We start from the raw sequence: 12,970 nt of genomic DNA on the forward strand, positions 1-12,970 counted from the left end.
ACAAAAAAACAACATAGTTGTCCATATGGTATAAATCCAACCTAAAGTTGTCTCTATAGTATAATGTTTTCCATAATGCCAAAAGTAACCTTTGATTAATCCCATTAAACATGATTAATTGTATTTAGAAAAAATATATAATGAAAATCGGTTGGTTTAACTTTAAACCGGGAATAAATGAAAAAATGATCTAACATTATCGAAATTTCCCCAACTCCTCCTAACCCTAAATCGATCTCTCCGCCTCTCTCTTTCACGGCGAACAAGAAGGCGATTGTGTCTTCTACGTAGTCTTTTCTCCGGTGAAATCAACATCGAGTGTAATCACCGGTGGAACCCCTTTCTCTTCTCCTACCGGTAGAATCCATTTGTCTTCTCTTACATACCGAAGGTAAACACCAAAATTCTCCATCCAATTTCAGTTATAAAGTTTGTTCCTTTCTCCTTCTTGTTCTAATACTTCTCTGGATCTCTTACAAACACAAAGGCGATTTCGGAGCTTCTCTTGGTGGTTGGTGAAATTGACTTTGTCTTCAACCTCTCCGCCTCTCTCTTTCTCCGACATTACTTTATACGGTTCTTTGTTGAATTTATCTCCATGTTTGAGTTCTTCATTCGGGTTACTTTTTTTATGTTCGTTTGTTAGGATTTTTAGTGTTGTTAACTGATTATATGAACCGATTTTGATTATGAATTGTGTTACTTGATTAACTGATTTATTTTGTGAATTGATTTCGTTTATCATGGGCTGGTTAATTGATTTCATCTCTGTACAGAATGATAATCTTTGTGTTTCTGATTTTATAATTTGTTTGATTTTTCTCTAGTGATTGTCTCTGTTTCATTGTGAAGTTAGGTTCTTTGCCTTCAAACAATATCTTATGCCTTAATTTGAATATGTTTGATTTTTGTGAATTGATTTCGTTTGACATGGGTTTTTAAATTGATTTTGTTAATGAACATGATGATAGTCTTTGTGTTTCTGACATGCGAATTTGGTTATTTGTTTTTTGTTTGTCTCTGTTTCACTGCAAAGTTTGTTTCTTTCACTTGAATCAATATGTTCTGTAACACTGAAAGAGACGAGCTTACCTGATTATGTGAAACTGATTTCGTTTCTGAATTATCTTAGTTTGCTTAACTAATTATATGAACTGATTATGTTTCTAACTTATGGTTTTGGTTCATTTCGTACTTCGTTTCACTAAAATCATTTCTGTGTCTTTTGTAGATATGGAGTTAGAGCTACCTAAGCGACTGTATGCAGAGGGTTTGGAACCTCAGGTCAAGAAGATCAACAATTGCTGTCGCACGAAACTTATCAGGGATCTGAAGAAAGCTATGTCTGCAGAGTACAATGACGATGTGAAGATAGATCCGGTTTTTAAACACATCATGGCTATTGCGGAAAACAAGCTCAAGTTTTCAGGGAAATTGGTGGATAGTTTCTTGTGTAAGCAGCTGATTACCTCGAAGATGCATGAGAAGGGGTTTGTCTTTGCGAGGACGCCTCTCCGGTTTTCCCTTCAGGAGTACCATGCTGTGACAGGTCTCAAAGTTTAAAATTGAGAAGCTTAAATCGATGGATGAATTCGAGGGTATTAAACATACTTTTTTTATAGTGGGAGATTCAGAAGAAAAAATTATGCATTTAAGGAGAAATCATGGTAGGAGTGGAGAGGTTTGGTTAATGCGTGAGATAAGACGTCACTTGGGTTCATTGAGCTTCTGTAACGCCTGAATATTAATAACGCCTGTGAGATGAATATGTAAGGAAATCTGGTGGCGATAAGAGTCAATGGAGGCTACGGAGAATCTGAGGTTGGATACTTTACATACAAATGAAGTAGAGAACAATCGAGACGCGATCCGCCGAATTCAAACTCAGAGCAACGAAAGAGATAATTAGGGTTAGCTATATGCTGACTTATGCGCAGGGCCGAACGTATCAAACCCATTTCGTTGAACAGACCAAAACAAAATAAAAGCCCGGTGATTTCATAAATGACGTGCTGCGTTGCGTTTTGTAGTGTAGGACATGTGTCGGCTTGTTAGTGTCCGAATTGATGACGTGGATGGCGACGTGGACCCCTGGAAAGGATTCAAAACCTATTTTATATAATTAGACATCCAATTAAAGTTTGATGAAGCCCTGACACAGGTGACAAGTGACAACGAGGAGTCCGATCCAAAAAAAGAAAAGGAGAACGAGTGGTGATCCCAAAATTTATTATCTTCTCTTGAATTAAATTGATAACTACTACTACATCATCTGGAAAGAAAAAGAAAGGGAGAAAGAAGAAATTAATAAATAGAATTTTAAGATAATTTTAAGAAAAAAAAAAAGAATTTTAAGATAATCCTAAATTCGAAAATGGAAAATAGAGATGAAAATAAATGGATCATAACTTTTAGGCGTAGGTGGCTTTGCACGTGACAGTTGTGCGCCAACCAGAGATTCTCCCACAGCGTTGGCTAGGTCGCTGAAGAGGATTAATTAGTATGAACACTACTACATATAACTTTTAATGATTAAACCGAACAACTATAACTTTTGCTTAAGTTTTTTAAAACAAAAATTCTGCTTTATAGTCTTAATTAACTAATTTAAGTCGTGACGATAAATGAGGGAAATATTATTTTAAAATGGAAAACATAGGAATGCCGATTTACAATTTGTAACAGTCGTATAATTCACACACTCAAAAGTATGAATTTTTATAGGTTTTAGAAAGCTTTAACCAAAAAAAAAGGATTTTGTCCGGGACATTATGGTCGACTGGTAAAATAATAAGTTTGGAATATCAATGCATTTTAAGTTCGATTCACATGTTGCACAAAACTAAATGGATTGTTGGTAGATAGTTTCTAGATGAATCATAAATTTTTGAAAATTCATCATTATTGGTTTATGGATTTATAAAATTATAGTTTGACGGATGACCATTCGGTAAACAAGAAAAACGAATAGAAAATGAATGTACGTGAATAAAATAGCAGGAATGAAAAGGAATTGTTGTTCATTCTCAAATTTAACAAGGAATAATTTTGTTCTTTAATTCTCTACAAAAAAAGAATGAGAAAGGAATGAGAGAGAATTATTATTTCTTGCGAATAGTAATTTTTTTAGGAACTTTAGAGAATGCATTATTCTTCGTCGTTCCTTAGTCACCGTTCATACCCTAAACTCCATTGTTATTGGTTTGAAGATTTTTAAAATTTATGTAAAATCATTTATTATTCAAAAAGTTTACTTATTATTATTGATATTTTGTAATTCTATCAAACTCTATTGTTATATTATGATATAAATTCATTACTTTTTTACTCATGAAACTCAACTTTGAAAATACGATGGATACACATAAGATTTTTAAAATCCATATAATAAAAAGAAACACTTTGATTTTGTAGCATTACACAAACAAGTAATAATAATATCAACATTTGCCCATTTATCTAAAAACTATAACAAGAAGAACGTGACACATGCAAAGAAAAAAAAAGCAGCGATGATGTTCCTTCACCACAATAAGAAGCAGTTCTTGAATTTCATCATCTTCCCAGAATAGCGCAAGGAATAGTGGTGTAAACCTGTCATTCATGGCCGAGGATCATTCTTTCTACCAACTCATTCTTCTGAGGCGCAGGTCTATCGTTGCCATGGACAGTTGAATTATTTTTTCACAGGTGAAGAAAATGATATTTGAAACATCATCTGAATAGCTTAGGTAAGCTTTCATTCACACAGAGAACTGCCCAACACTCATTTATCTTTTCCGAAACATTCATCATCTCTGTGTGTCTTTTTCGGAGTGGGAGATTGGATCATCGCTACTAGTGTTGGTTACATTTTAAGATTTTGGAAATGTTCTATTAAGAACTTTTATATATTACCTTAGAAGGATATTTTTTGGAAAAAAATGTATGCAAATCTTTGAAGATCAATGAAAATCGATGGAAATCCATGTAAAATATTTGTTAAGTTTACTTAACTTTTAAAAGTCCATCAACTTTAAAATCACTAAATTCCATAGAAATTCTTGTTTGAATAATCCTTAAGTCATATTTTTTTGGACATTTACATAGATATAGACTTCTGTTTACAGCCCAATATTTGCATATGGGGAGAAATAGCCTATTCAGAAGCTACATTTCATCTTGAGAATTTGTCTAAACTTTTTCATAAGCCTGAAATATTTTTAGATTAAGAAAAATGTAGATTTTTGAATATTTTCTAAAAGTTTTTTTAGCGATAAAAATTACTCTAAACTAAAATATATTATGAGCTGAATAAACCAGATCGATGGTACAAAATCAATATACATCATAGTTTAAGATAGATTTCGAATACCAACGTGCAAATTGTCTGTCACAATATTTGATATTTTTAGTATATGTCGAATTGTCAAACTGGAAAAAAAAATTTATATCATTGAAATTTTTCCATGCAGATAATATTTTTATCTGGGTAATATTTTGTTAAATTAATAAATAATTAAATACGGCTGTAGGATGTAATGTGTGACATTGACAAATTTACTGATTTAATAATAAGTAAATAAAGTATTTATATTCCAGCAGGCGACAAATCTTATATATTAAAACAGAAATCACAACTTTGATTCATATGTGATTTTTTTTTAAAAATAGATCTAATGGACCTATTCCTAGAAAGTGATGTTACATTTAATCTCTAATCTTATCATTTAAATTTTGGGTCTACCATAAATTTTTATTGAGCTATCAATAATTGGATTTAAACAATAGATGATCCATTGGATTTATAGATAATATAAATTAAATAGATATAATTTAAGGTTGTAATACTATACCTCCATATGTTAATTATTTAAATATTTATCGTTGTTAAATTTTAAAATTATAAATATTTTTTTTAAAATAACAAAAATCATATTATCTAACAATGGTTAATCTTTACTACCGTAAACCAATGAAAACAAATTAACTGTATAGTTTATTTTAAAAATTAAACAAAAATTAAATGTTTAATTATTTACTCGATAATATAAATCTATGAAGCGAAAAGTTTGATTTTTTAAAAACTTTCTAAATTTGTGAAATATTACAATATTTTTGAATATGACAATAAAATAAAATTTTACTAATCTATATATATATAGTTACGATTTTAATAATGAAATAATAATCCGAAAATATATATATAGAAGAAGATACAAATACATGTGAAAGTTTGAAATAATCTATTCAATGAAAAAATATACCATATACTTATTATGTTTTAAAAATTGATAGACACATATATATTATAATATATACCAATTTAGAATTGAAAACAAAATGTTTATATAAAAATAAATGAAAACAAAAACATGTACGGTTGCGCTGGTCGAGATTTAGTCTATATTATAATAGATGAGTTTTTGCTCACTCTTCAGCGCGTCACGTCAGCGTTTTGTGGGCCCCACTTTTAAAAAGTGTGAAAAAATGTCAAGTCTATGGCTTGAACCCGGGTTATTGAGATTTAAACACCAACATTTATACCACTAAGCTAAATGATACTTTGTACATTGATGGTCCGGAAGCTCTTGCTTCTTCGGCTTCCTCTGAGGGTCGGACCTACAAGTGCGTTATGGTTTTCATTTTTAAATGAGATTCATCACGTTATATGAAAAAAACTCAAGTTTGCAACAATTATAGTTTTCTCATATTGTAAAATGTTGTCATTTAACATGAGTTTGGGTTCTTTTCATCACTGTCTCAAACAAGTCTGAGCTACAGAGTTGCGCCATGTGTCTGTTCGTAATCTATTTTTTTACCGGTGAACTCTTCATGTCCACATCTTAAATCGCTTGATCATAAATGTTCATGATTTGTAGCCCCTATATAAACCCTATATATATGATTCTCATCTTTGATGAACCAAATCTGCATCTCCACAAAACTCATTGATTCCTCTTAGATTTAACCAACTTCTAGAAAATGTTTCTCTCTGCCTCTCCAATTCGTCAAACCGGCGTCTCGGCGTCAGCCACTCAACCTACGAATATCTCCGTCTTGGTCGTAGTAGTCAGAGCATAGCCTCTGGCTTCTTCGCTTCTTGGATTCCCTGAACTTCAAGAAAGACAGGGAGTTTGTGGGAATCACGGTTCTCTTCCTTGATGAAAAGGTAAGTTAATCTTCGATCTATAACACTTATTTAACATAATTGTTTTAATTTATTTTCTGATTCTTTGTTGAATAATATTATTTGCAGAATACGTGATCAATGGTTTACTCCCGTCGGACGTGCTAATCATTACATGCCATATTTGAAAGCTGGTTCTATTGTGAAAGTCGATCGTTTTGAGGTTTCTAGGTGCTCAAGCATGTACAAAATAACTGATCATTCATTCCTCATTCGTTTCATCTCACTAATCATTATTGATAAAGTCATCACGGGTGCTCCTGAGATCAATCTTTAGTCAAGATTAGACTGTTCGACAATCTCCAAGTGATTGCGAACACAAACTTAGAACTCCCAGGTATATTATCATATTGCATCTGAGTTTATATTATGTTTTGATATCATAACTGAATATTTAAACTCACAGATGTGGTTGGGCAAATCAGTTCTATTTAGGGCTCTGGCCTCACTAAAGAAACAACTCGAGTCGTTATTCGTCTCCTCATTGATCCGTAAGAAACAATCAACACATAATTCCCTTTATATTACTGTCTATATTGTGCTAACATCAATAATCAAAAATATTTCATACCCAAGATTTGTGGTCGTCTATTTATCTCCCTTACTTATCAATCTAATTTTACACAAATCTTTATTTTAATGTTTAAAAGAAACCACAATTACCCAAACAATCAAAACACCAAAAACTAGAATCCCAAAAAAGACGAATCATTAATGATCACCTCTCTTTTTGTCTAATCTTACAAATAAACTTCAAAACAAATATACCAAACCAATCAACTCAACTAAAACTCAACCACACATACATTGAGCCAGCTAAACAAATACAAACTACAGAGCCAAATATTTAATAATTTACAAACTTACTTTCACAGATGCTTACGAAGAAGACGAAGACAACAACCAAGATCAGTGAAATTACCTAAACAAAAAAAGCATAGTATGTTACAAACTCTGATAAATACAACTAACAATGATTTTTGTTTACATATTACCCATCAAATAAAAGAGAAACAAACACAGCCACAACAGGAGATACAAGAGACAATCCCAATAGACACAAATGCGTCAACAATATCTTCACCTGCTCACTCCTCTTGTCTTATAAAAATAGCTTATATGCTCAATGTCAACATGCCAACGCTATTGTCTTCTTATGAGAAATACATATATTCGTTTAAAACCCATTAAGACCCAAATACTAATTGTCATTCATTTTATAGTTATTTCTACAAGTCTTCATATATTTGTTTTAAAGGTCCGGTAAAAACAAGAAGTTTAAAAGGAAAAAAACATATAACCAACATAATAAGAATTTATATCTTTCTACGAAAGCGGTGTAACCTGCAAAGAAACGAAAATTTAATTAATAATTATTAACTGTCAAAAATAAAACGTGGATCTTTGTTATTCACACATTCTCACAAAATAAGTTTTTCATTACGAATATTTAGAAAAATGAATAGATTATTCTGCAGATTTGAGCGATGAAGACGCTATCTACTATGTTCCCAGAGAAGTTTTGTGGAAGAGAAGACCAGTTTAGAAGGCTTTGTTGGTAATTTTCTTAAGTTCTAACTATCGTTACATGTTTTTGAACCTGTAAAAACCATATTATGATCTATATTGTATAGTTTAACATTACATAATATAATTTCATATTACATAATATAATTTCATATTACATAATATTATGTAATTTTTAGATTTTGATATTTGGGTTATGATTTAGTGATTAGAATTTAAGATTTAGTATTTAGAAGGTGAGGAGATATAGTTGGGGTCACCTTTAATTTCTTTCATGCAATCATAGACATTTCATAATTTCACCAATTTTTACTATGTTATTTGTTTTGTTCCATTCTATTTGGGTTTAAGGTTTATATTTGGGTAAGAGTTTAGTGATTAGAGTTAAGAGTTTAGTATTTAGAAGGTGAAGAGTGTGGTTGGGGTCATCATTAACTTCTTTCGTGAAATCATAAACATTTCATAATTCTACCAATATATACTATGTTATTTATTTTGTTCCATTTTATTTTGGTTTTGGTTTTATATTTAAGTTTATGGTTTATATTTGAGCTTAATGTTTACTAATTAGAATTTAGGTTTTGGTATTAGGGGTTAGGGTGGGATTGGGATATGGTTTAGTATCTAGGGTTTGGGGGTTGAGGTATGTTTAGTATTTAGAGGTTGTAGGTGGAATACAACACTAAGTGCATATGTATGTGATCAATAAATTTATATGTGAATGCTTTCTCTTTCTTTCATTTGGAATAGTTTTCAGGTGCTCTTGACCATATATTCTATTGGCCACATTTATCTGGTACCTGTAAAAAGAAAAGATAAAACCAAGTACTTTGTTGCATAAATATTAGAAACTATATTATGTCAAAATCACCTAATTTGTTGCTGAAATATGGGTATTTTGTAAATAAACCTTAAAATCATTGTAGACATTTGCATACACAAACTAAATCCAAACAAATTCCAGGTAGTTGTGAAAGTGATTTTAACCACGTTCTCATAAATTTTATAAGATATTCTACATTCAAGATATACAGTAAAAAAATTACAAATTTATTTATTTATAAAATTGAAGTACACTTTTATGTAAAATTAAAAATATTGATTTTAACGTATATAAATATTGATTAAACTTTAAAATATAAATTTTATGTTCACTACAAGAAAACGTGAGAGTAACGACTCCCATTTACGACTACAAATGTGTAGTCGTAAATTAACTTCGACGTTACGTCTAACTTACGACTTTGTTAAAGTCCGTCGTAACTTAGACGTAATTTTGCTACTAAAAGGTTTAGTCGTAAATTGGTTGTAAACTAACTTCGCATTTACGACCACACTTTCAGGTAGTCGTAATGTGGTCGTAAATGTACGACTAAATTACATCGACAAGCTACCATCTGATTAACGACCAATTTACGAGAAACGTAGTTGCACATTCGTGGTTAAGTTATTATCAAACGTAAATATGTTATTTATTATATAATTAATTAAATATATTTATATATATATATGTTGATGATCCTTGTTGATTATGATAATCCATTCTATCCGCAGTTGTTTCACAAATTGAAACAAGGTCCGGTCGCTAAGGTCACCACAACAACTATGTATTTCACACGAGGCTACATTTTTCACACTTACGAATATAGAAGTCGGCGAGCAACAATGAACTATGGAGTATGTGTGAAAGGTGACACTGATTTCTATGGAATCTTACAAGAGATCATCGAAGTGAAGTTCCCGGCCTGGTTTGACCCCACCGTCAATAGAGGTGTTCGGTATAGCAAGTTTGGAGTTGTTGATATAAATGCTACACGGAGGTACAACAAATTTAAACCCTACATATTGGCATCTCAAGCAGACCAAGTTTGTTTTATTTCATACCCGAGGATCAGACAATCTGGGATATCTTGGTTAGCCGCTATAAAAGTTACACCTCGGGGCCGAGGCTTGACTGATGAACAACCGTCTTTACAAGAAGATGCCGTAATGAAGTAGAAATACCTGAGCAAGCTACAAATGATATCTTACTTGTTGATCCACACAACCAGGGATATGAAGAACTTCCATATGCAACAGACGAAGCCAACGAAGATGAATTTGAAGAAAATGATGAAGTGGATGATGTTTCTGATGACGAGTGATCGAGTTCAATTATGTTACAGTGTTTGTGTTTTATTATATTATTAAACTCTTTGTATTGCATTACAAATAATATATAACTTATTATCATGGTTGCTCAATTATATATGAACTTAGTTTAAAAAAAAAATCTTTGTACTTTGGGGTTTAGAAGTGTATAAAAATTATGATGTTTGGGGTTTTGGGTTTTGGTTTTAGGGTATAAACACAAAACGAAGCTAATTAGTCGTAAAGTACGACTTAGTTACGACTAATCTTAATTCTTCCCACATTGGTCCCTAATTGCTTGTAAAGGACTTCGTCCCACATTGGTCGTAATTTTAATTGTTCTTTACGACTATTAGTCCTTAATTGGTCGTAAATAAAAAAAATTATTTAGTCCCTAATTGGTCGTAATATTATTTGGTCCCCCATTGGTCGTAAATTTACGTCTCCTTTACGACCGTTAATCTCTCATTGGTCGTAATATTACAATTCATTTCCAACTAACAAAAAAACTCTATATATACTCGGACCTCACGAACCCATTTGGTTGCTCATTCCCTTCTCTCTAAGAATGACTTCCCTTCTCTCTCTAGGTAAGTTTTTTTTTTTTTTTAGTTTTAGGTGGTTAGTTAGGTGATTAGATTATGTTTGGAATTAGTTTAGGATGGAAGTAGATTAGGATGAAGTTAGATTATGATGGAAATAAAATAGGTTTAGATTTTTTTTATATAAAAAATTTGAATTTTTTATAACCATCTATTTTTTTTTTGGTTTTTTTTTTTAAGATTGACGATATTGCTATGACTGGCGGTAGAAAGAGACTTAGGAACCTTGCGCCTAGAAACTCTTACGGGAGTACCTTTCTCAGACAGCCGGATCCATCAGCTTCTACCTCCGGCGCATCATCCGACTTCTTCAACGAAATAAACCTTAATGCTTAGTTTTTTTCGGTTTTAATTAATTTGTATTTTGAATGATTTATATTATGGATATTATTATGTTTACGGATGTTAGATATTTTCTTTTAATTTTATCAAATTTAAAAAAAATAAATCAAACTAAATTTAAATATTTGATTTTAATTAATATATAAAATTCGGAAATAAATACAAAATTCGAAAATAAATAAATAAAATTGGTTAAAGTCGATGTAACGTGGTCGTTACCTTATGACTAATAAACATCGACATTAGAGGTAAATTGGTCATAAGGATACGACTAGTGTACGAGTAATATCTCTAGTCGTAATATTACGACCAATGTGCCTCTAATAATTAATTACGATCAGCTTCTAACGACCAATCGATTTTCGAAGTTAATTGGTCGTAATGCCCATATTACGACCAACTAGCAATTAATTAATACTGTAGTCGTTAAGGTCTTGTTTTCTTGTAGTGGTTGTTATTCAATTATTTGGTATATAAAAATATGTCTCTTAAATATAATGATAAAATAACATCAAAATATTTTGAAGTGTTTAAAAATAAAGATGGACTTCAGTATGAATAAAAACAATATAATATTTTGTTTATGTTTATAATAATTAATTTATGTTTATTTCGGGATTATATATTTTTAAAATTTTATTATTTTATTATTGTATCGAATGTTTCATATTTTGCTTTGGTTCAACTCAGAATGTAAGTAATTGATTTAGTCATCATGTTATTAATTTATCAAATATTATTTTATACAATTTTTTATTGTAAAAATGTTGCATGTCTTTAATTTGATTTTTAAGAAGTTTATAAACATGTTTATGAACTATTAAACTAAACATGTGCCTTTGAAAACCACAGGTGAATTAACATACGTTTGATACTATAAGATTATTAAAAAGTATATTGATATGATTGTATCTGCGAGATTTTAATTTTTAAAAACAGCAAGTGTTGCTTACCACATGACCTGCAATAGGTTTACTTTTTTAAATGCAAACTTTTTTATTTATAAATATAAAATCAAGATAAATTATCCGATCAAGAAGTATTGTTACTATATAGTAGAATCAAGTATTCATATTCGAGCTCAAACCTCTCAATAATGAAATAAAGTTTATCTAAATACAGTTAAGTTAATTGATGTCACGAGATTTTACATGTTTTACCTATCATTTTCATACTCATTTAAATCATTTAGGATGCATTTAGAATTTCATTAGGTGCATAGCATATGCATGTGTGGTATTTCAAGTTTGGAGAGGCTCATGTTAAAGTATGGAGATTTGGATAAGCATACATGACAGAAGCCATGGAGATGGGTCGGCCGCTGAATGAAACTGCGGACAAGGCCTGTCCGCAGTAGTGGAAGGTCAAACCGCGGACGATGGGCGCGGACAATAGCGGTCCGCGGATTCGAGGCAGTAAGGTCGAGGTTGGTGCAGACGGACTGCGGACACAAACTGCGGACTGGTGCAGTCCGCGGATTTTAACCCGAGATGTCATTGTTGGAGTGGATTGGCCGCGGACCACGGCCGCGGACCGAGCCCGTCCGCGGTCGATATCAAGACCAAGTTACCCATTTGTTCTTAGGTCAAACCCGGGTTTGTCGGGTTGACCCGATTCGCGTTTTAAGCTACTATAAATAGTTTTAGACCAAAACCATAGATCATATCTTGTTTTCTCTGAAAATACCTTGATACTTTGGAGAAAGTTTGAATCTTTAGTAATATAATCTTTCTTTCTTGAGTAATTTGAGTCTATCTTATCTTCTTAACATGATTTCTCTTGAATCTATTATGGGTTTAAGGTTAATCATGAAGATTAGTGAGTAGACTCTTTTTGGATTCATGGGTTAAGATGATTAGGATGATTAAGTGATGATCTAGAATGTTTAGAGTAGATTAATATGTTTCCTTGCTTGATTGAGTGATCTTAATGTTAATCTAGAGTTGGCCATTTTAGATTAGAAATCTATACATTTCATTGCCCGGAAGGTGTTCGATGAAATGTCTGAGCCAACTCAACATGCTCTTAGCTTACCGTACCAAAGGCATTTGATGTTAGGGGAGTTTAGAAAGTTGAATGATATGTTCTTAATGATTGCTTGATTGACACAAACCAAAGACATTTGATGTTTGATCAATGAGAGTAAATGAGCATTTGTCTTGACAAAGAACTTGCTTAGAATTGTTATCTAGACTTAGGG

Source organism: Brassica oleracea, chromosome C5 (assembly GCF_000695525.1).
Source record: "Brassica oleracea var. oleracea cultivar TO1000 chromosome C5, BOL, whole genome shotgun sequence".
NCBI lineage: Eukaryota > Viridiplantae > Streptophyta > Magnoliopsida > Brassicales > Brassicaceae > Brassica > Brassica oleracea.